Below are 15027 nucleotides of genomic sequence, written 5' to 3' on the forward strand. Positions count from 1 at the left end.
AGATGCACCCTTTGCTCTAGCAATTCAGCTAGAATTTATCCTATAGATACCCTTAAGTGCACAAAAATGTGTATATAAGAATATTCCTTGTTAATAGTAATAAAAGACAGAAAACTTTAAAAGCTCACCAACAGGGGACTGGTTTTAAGAAATTAAAATACAACTAATCAGGGCGCCTGGGTGGCTCAGTTGGTTAAGTGTCTGCCTTCGACTCAGGTCATGATCCCAGAGTCCTGGGATTGAGCCCCGCATCGGGCTCCCTGCTCAGTGGGGAGCCTGCTTCTCCCTCTCCTGCCCGGCCCCCGCTTGTGCTCTCTCTTTGTCAAATAAATAAAATAAAAAATCTTTAAAAAAATAAAATAAAATACAACCAATCAAAAGAATGCCATGGAACCATTAAAATGAGTAAGACAGTTCTAAATGACCTTAGATATAACTTAACTTCTCCATGCCTCAGTTTACTCATCTGCAAACTGCAGACAATAACAGTACTTAGTTCACAGGACTTTTGTGAGTAAATGAGTAATATAAGTAAAGCACTTTTAACAATACCCAGCACACATGGGGCATCTGATCTCAGGGTCACGAGTTCAAGCCCCACACAGGGCGTGGAGTCTATTTAAAAAAAGAAAAGAAAAGAAAGGAATACCCAGCACACAAGAAGTGCTGGAGAGGTATTAGCTGAATGATGACAGTGATGACGGTGTTGGTACAGAATGAGTTCCAGTACTTATTGTGAGGTGAAAATAACAAGATGCAGAACACTGTGTATGACAGGTGTGCAAACAAACAGGGCACGTCAGGCATGCGTGTGTGATCACGCTTGTGCACGAAGCATGCGCACACATGTAGAATGTCTCTGGTTAAGACACACAGGACACTGGCTGACAGCGGTCTCTTTTGGGGCTGGGAAGCCAGGAAGGAAGACTATATGGCCTTTTGAATTCTATACTATGTCTCGATGACCCAGGCCAAAAGAAATGAATGCTATTTTTTAAAGGAAGGGGAAGGGGGTTAGAAGACAAGAATAAGAGAGAGCTCTTCCTCTGGGTGGTCCCACCGGCCCAGGAAGTGCTTAGTGGGGGGCATTCAAGCTCCTCTGTCGTGGCTCTCAGGCCTAACAAACCTCTTCTCTCCCTACGAGACAGAACGTGGGCAGCCAACAGCTGCGGCAAAAATGAGGTGATGGGGCACACAGCCTCTCGGGCAGAGCGGCCGCTTCACCCTGGGGGGTACAGAAGGACTCTGTACTTGTCCTGACCGACTCCGCTCTCCCGTGAGCTCCAGAAGGCTGCTCTGTGCAGGAAAGCAGAGCCAGGGCCCTGGAGAGACACCCCCACAGCCGACCTGCGGGCTTGTAGGCCCCACCACGTCCTCCTAAAAATCACCGGCACCCCATCTTCCTCCAACTCCAGCGATCGGCTGGAGGAATGCCGTGTGCCTTGAGAGGCCCCCGGGCAGCGGCAACAGCGGGGACAGACACGGGTGGGGGGTGAGGGGGAGACGACACAGTCTCTGTCTCAGTTGGGAATCTGGAGCACACGGTCTGAGGTCATGGCTTACCCGAGCTGACCTTAGCAGTTGCCCTACCACCTTTTGCTCCCACCTTTGTAAATACGATTGGATCATTCCAGGGCTCAGAACTACCACTTTTACCTGCTTAAAACCCCCAAATCATCTTGGTAGTTTTCACATCTCCATGGCTATAAATCAGCCTTCTTCCACCCACCTCCCCATCCCCACAGGAGAAACAAAATCACAAAGAGAAAATCATTCAAATGTTCTCTACCTGAAGAGAATAAAAGAAACCTGGAAGGTCCGAAACACGTTTCAGTTCATATTCCTGCAGCAGAAGAACATTCTGTGAGAGGCGAGGGTCAGGAGGGGTCTGTGGGAAGCCAGGGCTGCCTGGAGCACGGGGCTGTAAGCCTTGGTCTGGGTAGGGGGGCTGTCAAGGCGAACCCAATGTCCTTGGAAACCAGGCCTCTGGTTTGCCTGGTGATTTAGCAGGAAGAACAAGGGTGGGGCCCACATCAGGAAAGGTGTTTGAACCCACAGGGATCCTGACTCCCACAGGAAGCCTCGCTTGCAGAATCCAGGACTGCGGGATGATGAGGCAGTAACTTCATCTGTCTTGGAGCTGTTATTCAGCTCAGGGGCACGGACCACAGGATTCCAGCAGCAAGAAACATGTGGGTGGGATACTCAGGAGATACTCGGGCCTGAAAAAAACCTTAATTGGAGCTGGTCTCCAAAAGCCTCCCACCCAGCTCTCCACGTGGGAGAGGACATGGAAGTGGGTCACATTCTCCCGGCTGAACCAGCATCACTGTGGGCTCCAGCCACACTTAAAGAAGTCTGAGGGGGGCGCCTGGGTGGCTCAGTCGTTAAGCGTCTGCCTTCAGCTCGGGTCATGATCCCAGGATCCTGGGATCGAACCCAGCATCGGGCTCCCTGCTCATCGGGAAGCCTGCTTCTCTCTCTTCCACTTACTCTGCTTGTATTCTCTCTCTGGCTGTCTCTCTCTGTCAAATAGATAAATAAAATCTTTAAAAAAAAAAAAAAAAAGCCCAGGGACACTGAGTGACCTGGCCTTCTTGCCGGGCCGGCCATTTCCTCCTGATCCGGCAGCAAATGGTGATGAGCCCCCAGGCGGAAGGGGCAGCTGATTAGCCCCAGGAAGGCAGTGACATGTTAGGGGCCGGGTGAAAGTAACATCACCCAGGAGTATGCTGTCCTGGGTCTTCCTCTCACTCTGAATATGGGCAGATGCCTCTGCCAGCCCTTTGCCCTCTCCACCCCAGCCCTGCTGGAGGGACAGAGGAAGAACACTGTGTGCTTTCCCATGACCTGCTGGGCCTCCCTGACCTCACTCTTTGAAGGGATCCTGAGGCCTGATGCTGGGAAGACTTGGGGAAGAAATAACCCTCCCACCCCACTGTGCATAAATTGACCCCACACAGGTGTTTACAGGCACCAGTCCCCTCGGGAACCCCGTGGGCCTGCCGGAGAGCACCAAGCACTAGCCCCATAGCCCACCCGCTGCCATATACCTGCTTTCCAGAGTTGGCAGAGGGAGACCTGACAGGCAGGAGAGACAAGGCATAAAGAAAGGCACCAGATTGGTGGCATAAATTAAAAAAAAAAAAAAAATTGGGAAGAGCCTATGATCATTCCCTCCTGACTTGAACTCAAGTAACAAAGGGTTGAGGCTTTCAGTAGAAATGAGTTCTTACTGCCCACACCAAGTGCAGCTTTTGTTAAGCATGACATAGAAGGGCTCTAATCTATTAGCTCTCCCCTTGCTCTTCTGGGAAGCCAAACACAGTCCTCCACCTTAAGGCCCACCTAGGGCAGGTACCCAGGGGAGCCAACGTGTACACCTGGAAATTATATCCTCACTCTTCCCTGAGAGTTCAAAACATTCACCAACACATTCTTTCTTTATTCACATGACTCCATCTAGATAATAAGCCTCTTGGCCCTAGACTGTAAGCTTTGCATGGGGAGGAACTATTTTTACTCTGCTCATCACAATATCCCCAGTGCCTACCATGGAGCCCAGATCGTAATAAAAGTTCTGTAAATATTTATTAATTGAATCAGTGAATCATTAGAAGGAAGGAGGGTAGGAAGAAGGACAAATGGAGGAAGTCCATCACTTCTTGGTATCTCTGTGTTTTTGGCTTATCTTATAAAGACATCATAGCCAGGATTAGAAACCAAGCCCTTTATCCCCCTTCTCTGCCTTGCCATCAATAGTCCTCAATCATGTTATGAGGCATGCAGACCTGCTTACAGAAACTTATACACTACGACACAACCAGGAAAAACAGAGAAACAATCATGACCCTCAATCCTTACGAAACTTCGGAAGGAGGAAAACAATGCTTTGGTCCAGTTGTGTCCACCACGCAAGGACACCTCTCCCTCTGGGGACTGTTGTCTTTCCCTTTTAACAAGGCTTCATGGAGGATCAGGGCATAATGGGTCTTTAATAACCGAGTTATAACAGCAATTGGTGCTCGGCGCCCTTTCATAAAAGAAGTTCAAAAGCACTTTGGCTCAAACATCACAATGCCCCTGGGACCTCTGAAGGTACAAGTATCATTATCCCCATTTACAGCTGGGGAAAGTAAGGTAAAGGGAGGTTAATTAGCTTGCCCAAGGTCAGATGAGACAGGGAAAGGGTATAGGATTCAAACCCTTTGCAGCAGGCAGTCAGCTAACTCTGGCTACCTGAACAGTGTCACCCATGCTGGGCTTGAGAGACTTTTCTCTTCTCTACTGTTTCTGCTGAGAAGCAGTATCTAACATGGGGCTCTGAGCTCGTGACCAGGAGACACACTGCCTGGGTTTGAATCCTGACTCTGTTCCTGACTAGCTTGATCTCTAACAAATTACTTTGTTAGCTTGATCTCTAACAAATTCCCGTTGCGGGCCTCAGCGTCTGAATATGTAAAATGGAACTAATGGTGCGATCTCCAAAACCAGGGTGAGGATTAAATGAGATATTGTATGTAAAATGCCATTTTCATTCATTTTCTCAATGAGCACACATCACTCTCATTGAAAAAAGAATTACTTGAAAAAAGGGCTGCACCCACCCTGGGCTTAGTTTTTACAAGGCTGCAGATGACATACGACTAACAGGCATTTTGGATTCTGCCAATGAAATGTCCCAGGAGCCTGAAAGTGACTTGCAACACCAAGTTTAGATCCCCGCTGACGTGTGTTGGCCCCTCAAGGTTAGCAGAGCAAGTGGCATCATGAACACCAACTGACAAAGGGGATGCCTGAATGAGAAGCCAGCCAACAGCACCCCGTCTAACGAGGCCAACTCTGGATTCCTGGCCAACCGAACCCCTGGGTTCTAAATGCCATTTCTCTGAGTGCTCTGCTGAGCTTCCCAGCTGCACTCAGCCCAGACCAAAGACAGCCAATGCCTTCTAGGTAGCACCTTGTTCCTGCTCAAACAGGTGTTCATGGGTGACAGGTGTGGCCAGACCCTCTATAGAGGGCCAGGTGATACTGAGCAGGGGCCTGGAAGAGAAGTGGTGGTGGGCTGGGGGGAGACAGCTACCCAGTCAATCTCAACAAAGATGCTGTGACATACATGTGTGTGGACATCCCTGGATGCACACATGGAGACCAACAGCAAAACTCCGTTATTTCAGTGTCACTGCCAAGATAAGCTTTAACTCGGGGCGCCTGGGTGGCTCAGTCGGTTAGGCATCTGCCTTTGGCTCAGGTCACAACCTTGGGGTTCTGGGATCAAGCCCTGTATCGGGCTCCCTGCTCATCGGAGAGCCTGCTTCTCCCTCTCCCTCTGCCTGCCGCTCCCCCTGCTTGTGCTCTCTCTCTAAATAAATAAATAAATAAAACCTTTAAAAAAATAAAAAGGTGGGAGAGGTATTTAATTAAAAAAAACAAAAGAAGCTTTAACTCCTACAGAGAAGAGCAGAGAACATACGACACGCCACGGTATAAGGCAAGATGCTATGAGCTGGCAATGCTCATTCATTCAACTCAAGAAACTGATTATCCTCATTCTTGGCGGGAGGGGGGGGTTTGTGGGTGTGGGGAAGAAGGCTCAAAGGAATCTGCAGGACATACGCACACACACACACACACACAGAAATGAGAGAAATGAGGAACCTGATGGGAATAAAGTCAACACTGCTAGCCTGCTGGCCTCCAAAAGCCTTCCCAGGACAAGGAGAACCCACTCACTGCTCTTGCTAGCATCCTGCTCTTTGTCCTAGCATGAACCCTCAAGGAAGAGTTCTCATGCAGTGACTTCCCACTGTTCAGAATTGATGAGTAAGATCCAAATTCCTCACCATGGCCACAGATCCAGCCTCTGTCAACTCCTCGGTCACCACACTCCAGCCCCACTGGACTTATGGCTCCTGCTGTCCTCTGTGCCCATCAGCCGGGTCCCCGTTCAAAGTCACCTCCTAAGAGCGAGCTAGAGTTCTGATCCCAACCCCTATCCCAGTCATCTCCATCTTAGTGCCCTGTTTTATTCTCCCCATATCTCTTTTCACCATCCTGTATTATTTTGTTTACCTATTTACTATTTGTCTCTCCCACCAGAATATAATCTACATTAGACCACGGATCCTGGTGATCTTGTTCTTGGCTATATCCCCAGCACCTACCACAGGGCCTGGCATAAAGTAGATGTTCAATACGTCATTCAATTTAACAAATATTTACTGAGTGCCTACAAAGTTTAGACACTGGACTACAACAGTAGACCAAAAAAAAAAAAAAAAAGACAAAATCTCTGCCCTCAAAGAGCTTCTGGTGGCAAATAAGAAACAGATAAATAACAGTGAAATGATAACTACTACTTCAACCAACCACATACTAAGTCTTTGGTGCTGTTTTAAGCATCTGATAGGTATGACCTAATTTAATCCTCCCAACAACTCCCTGAAGGATTAGTATTTTACAGATGGGGAAACTGAGGCACAGGGAGGTTAAGTTACTTGCTGAAGGTCACGTAGCTTATAATGGCAGAAACCAAGATCCAAACCCAGATAGTCATGGCACAAAGTCCATGCTCTGATTAAGAGCTACACTTCAGGGCGCCTGGGTGGCTCAGTTGGTTAAGTGACTGCCTTCGGCTCAGGTCATGATCCTGGAGTCCCTGGATCGAGTCCCACATCGGGCTCCCTGCTTGGCGGGGAGTCTGCTTCGCCCTCTGACCCTCCCCCCTCTCATGTGTTCTCCTCTCTCATTCTCTCTCTCTCAAATAAATAAATAAATTCTTAAAAAAAAAAAAAAAAAGAAGAGCTACAGTTTAGCTTTGCTGAGTGTTGAATAAGGACTCGGCCAGCGGCCCCCACAGCTGTTCTCTGTAGGCAGGGCTGGAGAGAGAGCAGATCCATCGAGGAGGGGCTGCCCTGTTCTGTGAGCTCAGTGAGGTGGAGACAGCTGGCTTTACCACCGTACTGCTCCCTGGATGAGAAGGGATCTGCAGGGAAGTGTGGTCTGATGACAAGACAGGGACGGGGCCAGGATTCCTGGCTTCTAGTTCTAGGTGCTGAGACACCCAGACAAGTCAACTAATATTTGATGAGTTTATTTTTTGTGCAGGACACTGATCTTGACGTTAGGAGCGACGCAAAGATGAATCCACCAGAGATCCTAGCCTCAGAAAGCTGAGAGTCATGCAGGTACATTTGGAGCTGAAACAGAAGTCGAAATTGGCAGGTGCCACTAAAAAATGTACAAACTGCTATGGGATTTCAGGAGTCACATAGCCTCTAGGGGCCACAGGTCCCCAGCCAGAAAAGAGGGGGCTGGCCTACACAACCCCCAAGGTCCTCTGCTTCTCACATGTTCTGACAGCACAGTTTGGGAGCAGCACAGAGATCAAGTTTTATTCTGGTTAATAGTTCAAGTACATGGCCACTGACTGGTCGTCTCATCTACCATGAGAACAGTCCCAATTTCTTTGAGCAACATCTTACAGCATCGGCAGGGCAATAAAAATACTCTCATTTCAATAATGCAGCCAGATATGGGAACGAAGCCCAGTGTGTTCTGCGCTCCTCCACCTCTAACTGGTTTTTAAACCCACAAACCCTCTTCCATCAAGGAGGGGGTGACCCTTCCGTGAGCACATTGTTATAACGTGGAGCCCACTCCCTATTCACCTTGTTCTTGTCTATATCCCTAGAGTCTAGCACAGTACGTGGCTCACAATATGGGGCTGAGCAAGGTTAGCTGAACTAAACCTGAGTATGATCTAGAAATTATCTGCTAGACGTATAAATCTGAGTCAGTGTTTCCTGAAGTTTTGCTTTTCACTTCACTTTTACTACCCCCAGCCTGGTCCCCCAGGCCACCTCCGTCTCTCGCCCAGAAGGTGCACTAGTCTATCTCCCAACTGGTATCCCTGCTTCTACCTTTGTGCCTTACAATCCAGTCCCTATACAACAGCCAGAACGGATCTTTGAAAGCTTAGATCTTATCACCTCTCTGCTTAAAATCCCCTAACAACTTCTAACTGCACGTAGAATAAGATCCAAACTGGTCCTTCATAGCACTTAACGCCACTAAAATTATTTTGTCTGCTTATTTGTTTACTCCCTCCTCTTTAGAGTGTCCGCTTCGGGCGGGCAGGGGCTGGGTCTGTTTTCACCACTGGAGTCCCAGTGTTCAGCATGGTGCATGTCACATAGTGAGCACTCACCACTGATGGATAAGTCTCCATCTTATAGAGGCAACTTGTATTTACAAGGCCCACTAACTCCACCAGAAAACCATGAATGACACACTGACATTTAACAGCCAGCACCTTTTTTATGATTCAAAGTCCTGCTTTAAATCAGAGGAAACTGGTATCTTTGGACACTTGAATGGCCCAAAAGATGAGTATTACTTAGGGTCTAAAGCCAGGAACAAGAGCCCAGTAGTTGCAGCAGGGAGCTAAGATCCAAAGCACTTGGGAACAAAACCCGAGGACAAACTCTGACTTGCCTCCAGGTCCCATACTGACATACCCCGTGCCTCAATTTACCCAAAACCAGAAACGAGAACCCAGTGGTTGCAGCAGGGAGCTAAGATCCAAGGCACTTGGGAAGAAAATCTCAGGACAAACTCTGACTTGCCTCCAGGTCCAATACTGACACAGCCCGTGCCTCAATTTACCCAGCAGCCGGCCAGGCACACTTCCCTAGGTTCTTTGAGTGACAGGAGACAAAATAATTAACAGCTACAGCATACTTAGATTCTCAGATAGGAGGTGCTGCAAGCCACACATCTCATTATTCATAAAACTCTTGATTTGCTGCCAAGGCAAGCCTCCCCCGCCTTCCCAGGGGCTAACCTGACAGCAGGTACTGCTCAGACAAGTTCAGCACACGAGAGAGGGAGGCATGGGGGGCCTAACAGAGGTTGGGTGTCCAGGTTACCAGGCTCAAGAATAAGGAAGGTGGTTGGGTGGGGGTGACGAAAAGGAGGTGACAAGTGCAGTTTGGGGCTCCCAGTGGTTCATTTTGCAGGCTCACGCATGCACACCCGCCATACAGGTGAAACATGTGCCCGCAATGTGCACCTTCCAGGAACACTCACCGGGAGAGGTGGAATGGGGAAGCGACAGTTCAGGCACACGAGAGAGAGGAAGGGCGGCCCAGCGGCCAAACCTTGGCAGCATTTACTTTGGGGAAATATGCAGGGACTCTATACAGAGGGTCGGGATGCTGAGCGTGGGGAGCAAGTGAGGGGACGGTCAGGAGGGCACGGGACCTGGAGTGCTGACAGACGGTGACAACCGCGCCGACGCTGTGGGATGAACCACAGAGTGGGTGGCTCGGACACCTGTGGAGGCGCCCCCGGGGCGAAGGTGAGGACGGCTGGAGGGTGGTCTGTGGCGGGGTCGGGGGCGGCGAGCGGCGGGAGGCGGCGGCGACCAGCCGGGGCCAGGAGGCCGGGCCCAGACCAGGGCGCCGCGCCGGGGGCCAGCCAGGGGGTCCGAGAGGGGTCAGGGGCGCCCTCCGCGGCCCCTCCCCGGGAGACAAAGGGCCGGCGGCTCCCCCGAGCCCCGGCGCGGCGCTGTGGGCGCGGGGCCGGCCTCGGCGCTTACCTGGGCCGCCCGACCCGGCCGGGCCGGCGGGGGCTGCGGGTCCGCGCACGGCGCGCGGCGGCCTGTTCCGGGGCGCGCTCAGCCCGAGCAGCCGCGGCGGCGGCAGCAGCAGCAGAGGCGCCGGCGGCGGCGGCGGTGGCGGCGGCGGCGGCGGCGGCGGCAGCAGCGGGAGCGGCCGCCAGAGCCTCCGCCTCCCGCTCCGTGAGTCACCGCGGCGGGGAGGGAGGGAGGCGCCAGGCCGCCGGGGGAGGGACCGGCGGAGGGGGCGGCACCTGGTTCCGCGCGGGCGGCGGAGGCGCGGCCACCGCAAGGCCCCGGGGTGTGTGTGGGGGGATTTGGGGGGGGAAGGAGGGCCGGGCGCCAGGGGAGGGACCTGAGGGTGGGGCGGGGCCGCGGGGCCGTGGGGCGCCCATTGGTTAAATCGGCCCATGGGGCGGGGCCTCCCGCCTACGGGGAGGGTGCTCGAGGGAGCGCGGGGACGCTCATTGGGCTCCTCGGGAGAAGGTGGGGCCAGGGGTCCCGGGGCGGGGCCACGAGATGGGCGGGTGGAAACAGGGTCGTGGGTAGTGGCCGAGCCTTGCTCAGAACGAAGGGGTGGAGCGGAGCGGGGGCGGGGAGGGTGGGCAGGGGCTCGGAGGAGGAGGCGGTCTGAGGGCGGAGCCCGGATTAAGGATGGAGCTGGCTCTGCGGTGAAGCGAGTCTGCCCTTCCCTAGCTGCTCCAGAAGCACAGAGATCCCGTAAAAATAATGGCCTCTCCCACACACGAGTCTGTGTTTAAAAATGGGAGCGGTCAGACGGGGCGGAATCCTCGGTGAGGCCGGTTTCTCCAGGACCCCTAAAAATCTGAAACGGACGAGGTTGCAAAACATTTCGAGGCGTGGTCTTCCTGCGCGGTGTAACTGGGAACATAGCTACCTTTGAAGCTGCTAGGCCCACTCTTGAATTGGACGCCTGTCTAACCTGGGATCCACGGAGCCCAGAAAGCTCAGGAATGGGCCTCCGTGGGTCCGTTCAACTTAAAACATCATGTATCTTCGTGGGGAGTACATTTGCCTGGGGAGAAAGGGTCCATGATTAAAATGTTTATCTGCTAGATGGCTCTGTCTGGAGAGAATACAGGGAGAAACAGCCCTTTTTGGGCAAAATATGAAATGCTTTGAACACCCACTTTCCCTTTTAAAGGGACGCGTGTCTTTAAGAGTGGCCTCATTTTCAACATTTTTAACAGTTACATAGTGTTACACTAACCACACTTTAGAAGCCCTCCTGCCCGGCTTTTCCAGCCTTTCCTTTCGCCTCTTTTCCGTCCCATCCTCTTCCGCTCCCCTCACATTTCTTCCCCATCCTTTTGCGAAAATAGTTTTTTTTTACTTTATTGTGTTTACATTTTGTAATGTCCATATTACTCTTTTTGAGTTCATAACTATTTTAGTTACAACTGAGGAATATTTTATCAAAATTAGGTGGACTTTAAATAAAATTAAAGTCATGAGGGGCGCCTGGGCGGCTCAGTCGTTAAGCGTCTGCCTTAGGTTCAGGTCATGATCTCAGGGTCCTGGGATGGAGCCCCGCATCGGGCTTCCTGCTCGGCGGGGAGCCTGCTTCTCCCTCTGCCACTCCCCCCTGCTTGTGTTCCCTCTCTCGCTGTCTCTCTCTGTCAAATAAATAAATAAAATCTTAAAAAAAAAATTAAAGTCATGAGATTATGAACTCAAAGGCCAGAAATAGGTCCTCGTCATGTCTGTATCCCCATTAGTATCCAGGCTACTATGTCCGCGGCAAGGGCTCAACCAATATTTGCCCACACTGTACCAGCGGATCCTTCAAGTTTCCCATAGCACACCAATGCAAAAAATGTACACATTCAGATTATTATGTAAATATTGATGTTTAAACAAATGAATTAAAACTAAACAAGTTGCTTGGTACTCAAGACATAATGTATAAATGCATTTTTTTTTTAAAGATTTTATTTGTTTAGGGGCGCCTGGGTGGCTCAGTCATTAAGCGTCCGCCTTCGGCTCAGGTCATGATCCCAGGATCCTGGGATCAAGCCTCACATCAGGCTCCCTGCTCCGCGGGAAGCCTGCTTCTCCCTCTCCTCCTCCCCCTGCTTGTGTACCTTCTCCCGCTGTGTCTTGCCCTGTCAAATAAATAAATAAAATCTTTTAAAAAAAAGATTTTATTTGTTTATTTGAAAGAGCCAGCACAAGCAGGGGGAGCGGCAGACGGAGAGGGAGAAACAGGCTCCCCGCTGAGCAAGGAACCCGACAGGGGGCTGGATCACAGGACCCTGGGATCATGACCCTAGCCGAAGGCAGACACTTAACCAACTGAGCCACACAGGTGCCTCAGCATATGTCTTTTAAAAAATGTATGCATTTTATTTATTTATTTGTCAGAGAGAGAGAGATACAGAGAGAAAGAGCACAAGCAGGGAGGAGCGGCAGGCAGAGGGAAAAGCAGGCTCCCCGCTGAGCAAGAAGCCCTACATGCGGTTTGATCACAGGACCCTGGGATCATGACCTGAACCAAAGGCAGATGCTTAACCCACTGAGCCACCCAAGTGTCCCAATAAATAAAATCTTCAAAAAAATAAAATAAAAAATAAAAGACATACGCTTGGGGCACCTGGGTGGCTCAGTCAGTTGGGTGTCTGCCTTCGGCTCAGGTTATGGTCCCAGGGTTCTGGGATCAAGTTTGGTGTCGGGCTCCCAGCTCAGTGAGGAGCTTGCTTCTCCCTCTCCCCCTTGCTCTTGCTCTCTCTCTCAAATAAATAAATAATCTTAAAAAAAAAAAAGACATATGCTTAAGGATAAAGGTGGAAAAGGAATGCAGAAGATGAAAATGTGTCCGTGTGAAATAATGGATGCTTTTCCTTTTTTCAAATTTTTCATAAATCTATTGTTTTTATAGTTCAAAGTTACAATAAGTTCATCATTATAGTCAGTCTCTCAGCTACCCTATCAGCTCCCAGCTGGAAAATTCTTCCTTTCTAGACAAGAGTATTACTTCAGGATTAACTCAGGCTCCACCCATCTGTAGGGTCTTAGAATGAAACACTGAAGGTTTAGGATGTAGGGAACATCTGTTAGTTCTGACAGTCCAGCACTGTCTCTTCCCCTTAGGAAACTGCTCCTCCCTACCCTCTACTCCCTAGAGGTCCCAAGGAGGCTATCAATTACAGTATTCTGCCCTCTCCTCTCCACAAAAAAAACAAACAGGAGAGACATGGGACCCAAGCTGGACCAGTCAAGTGCTACATTCTCTTGACTGCTGGCTAAGAAGCAGTCCCAAGCTGAACCAGTTGGAGTCCTTCCCTAAAACTTTCTTTTTTCTTTCTTTTATTAAAGATTTTATTTATTTATTTATTTGAGAGAGAGCACAAGCTGGGGGAGGGGCAGAGGGAGAGAGAGAGAAGCAGACTTCCCGCTGAGCAGAGAGCTGGTCTCAGAACTTGATCCCAGGACTCTGGGATCGTGACCTGAGCTAAAGGCAGCAGCTTAACCGACTGAGCCACCCAGGCACCCATTCCCTAAAACTTTCTGAATTGGAAATGAAGGGAAGCTCTCTTTCTCATTAGATCAAGAGCTAGAAGGATATGAACTCAAAAATGTTAGTATCATCTTCCACACACCACATGGAAAATTGTGAAATAAGGCAATGTTACAAGACAGAAAGGGACCAATATTTGGAAGGAGGAAAAAGGAACAGGTAGAGAAGAAGAGAGACCTCTAACATCCACAGTTTCAGTAGACCTTGTACCAGCTCTGTTCACACCATCTCACACTTAATAGGTCCCCAAATAAGCCTCTCCCCCAGCACTCCCCACCTTGAGTAACCGCCACCACACTCCACACAGTTGCTTGCACCAGAAGCTTAAGAGTCTCCTTGACACGCTGTCTCCTTTATCCCTCATATCCAGTCCATATCATTTCTGCCCCCAAACCTCTTCTTGAATGTCCCCACTTCCCACCACCTCCACTTCTCTTAACCCATCATCAACTCTCATCCTGTCTCCAACAGTAACTTCCAAATGCTCTCTCCTTCAGGCTTTCCCTACCACCCCCAATCCATTTTCTTTTTCTTTTTTTTTTAAGATTTTATTTATTTATTTATTTGACAGAGAGAGAACAGACAGGGGGAATAGCAGGCAGAGGGAGAAACAGGCTCCCCACTGAGCAGGGAGCCTGACATGGGGCTCGATCCCAGAACCCCAGGATCATGACCTGAGCCGAAGGCAGACACTTAACAACTGAGCCACCCAGGCATCCCCCCATTGTCCTCCTTAAAATGTACCAATCTTGTCAGTCCTCTGCTATTCAATGACTTCTCTTCGTTTTCACGATGAAGTTCAAACTTTTTAGCATGGCTACAAAGCCCTGTGTCATCTGGCTCCAGTCTGATCTTGTAACTGGGCTTTGCTGACTGGGCTCCAGCCCCACGTAGGCCTTCTCTCTGTTCCTTGATCACAGGGTAATTTGTGCTTCATGACTTCTAGTTGTGCAGTTCCCTTTGCCTCAGTGGTTCTTCTCCACTTTTCCCTTCATCACATGACTGAGTATTTGATCTTCTTTAAGAAGACTTTTATTTATTTATTTATTTTAAGATTTTACTTATTTATTTGACACAGAGAGAGAGTGAGCACAAGCAAGAGGAGCAGCAGAGGGAGAGGGAGAAGCAGGCTTCCCGCTGAGGAGGGAGCCCGACACTGGGCTCAGTCCCAGGACCCCGGGATCACGACCTGAGCCGAAGGCAGATGCCTAACTGACTGAGCCACCCAGACGCCCCAAGAATTTTCTTAACCTGTGCTAGCCATACATTCTAGGAGGGCAAGGACGTCCCTGCAAACCACTCCCACCTAACACAGGATCTGGCACATGCAGATGTCCACCAAATATTGTTACATGAATAAATAAATTAATAAAACCCATTTAGATACCCTGCCCAGGACTGTCCCTTCCACTGGGCAGCCACTCCTGCTTGCCCAGCTCCACCCCCAACCCGAATGCTATCAACCCTCCTCACTCTTCACTCATCACATTTATGATTCTGGATTTTATCCTTTCAGCTTTGGGGAGGGCCTCTCTGTGCTCCCAGACACGTATGTATCTTTTTTTTTTTTTAAACTTTTTTATTTTTATTTTTTATTTATTTTATTTGAGAGAGAGAGAGAAACAGCATGAAAGGGGATAGGGTCAGAGGGAGAAGCAGGCACCCCGCTGAGCTGGGAGCCCGATGTGGGACTTGATCCCAGGACTCCGGGATCATGACCTGAGCCGAAGGCAGTCGCTTAACCAACTGAGCCACCCAGGCGCCCCAGACACGAATGTATCTTTAAATACTTGTTTTCCGGGGCCAAAAAAAATATCTATCCTCTCTGCCAAAGGGATAACTATAACAGTAAAAAAATTTAGGCCACGTG

At 50.0% G+C, this 15027-nt stretch overlaps 1 protein-coding gene across 2 annotated transcripts in view; it reads right to left on the reverse strand.

The window, feature by feature from the left end:
• Positions 1–9789, reverse strand: part of CTNNBIP1 (catenin beta interacting protein 1) — a 49226-nt gene extending 39437 nt beyond the window's left edge. Inside the window, exon 1 of one of the 2 annotated variants that reach the window (XM_081817468.1) lies at positions 9602–9789. The gene's annotated coding sequence lies outside the window, so the exon portion shown is untranslated. The remainder of the gene's footprint in view (positions 1–9601) is intronic. The other variant, XM_081817469.1, reaches the window with a different exon arrangement.
• Positions 9790–15027: the final 5238 nt, after the last annotated feature.

The sequence above is a fragment of the Leptonychotes weddellii genome, chromosome 4 (genome assembly GCF_054177405.1).
Source record: "Leptonychotes weddellii isolate Sample4059 chromosome 4, ASM5417740v2, whole genome shotgun sequence".
Taxonomy (NCBI): domain Eukaryota; kingdom Metazoa; phylum Chordata; class Mammalia; order Carnivora; family Phocidae; genus Leptonychotes; species Leptonychotes weddellii.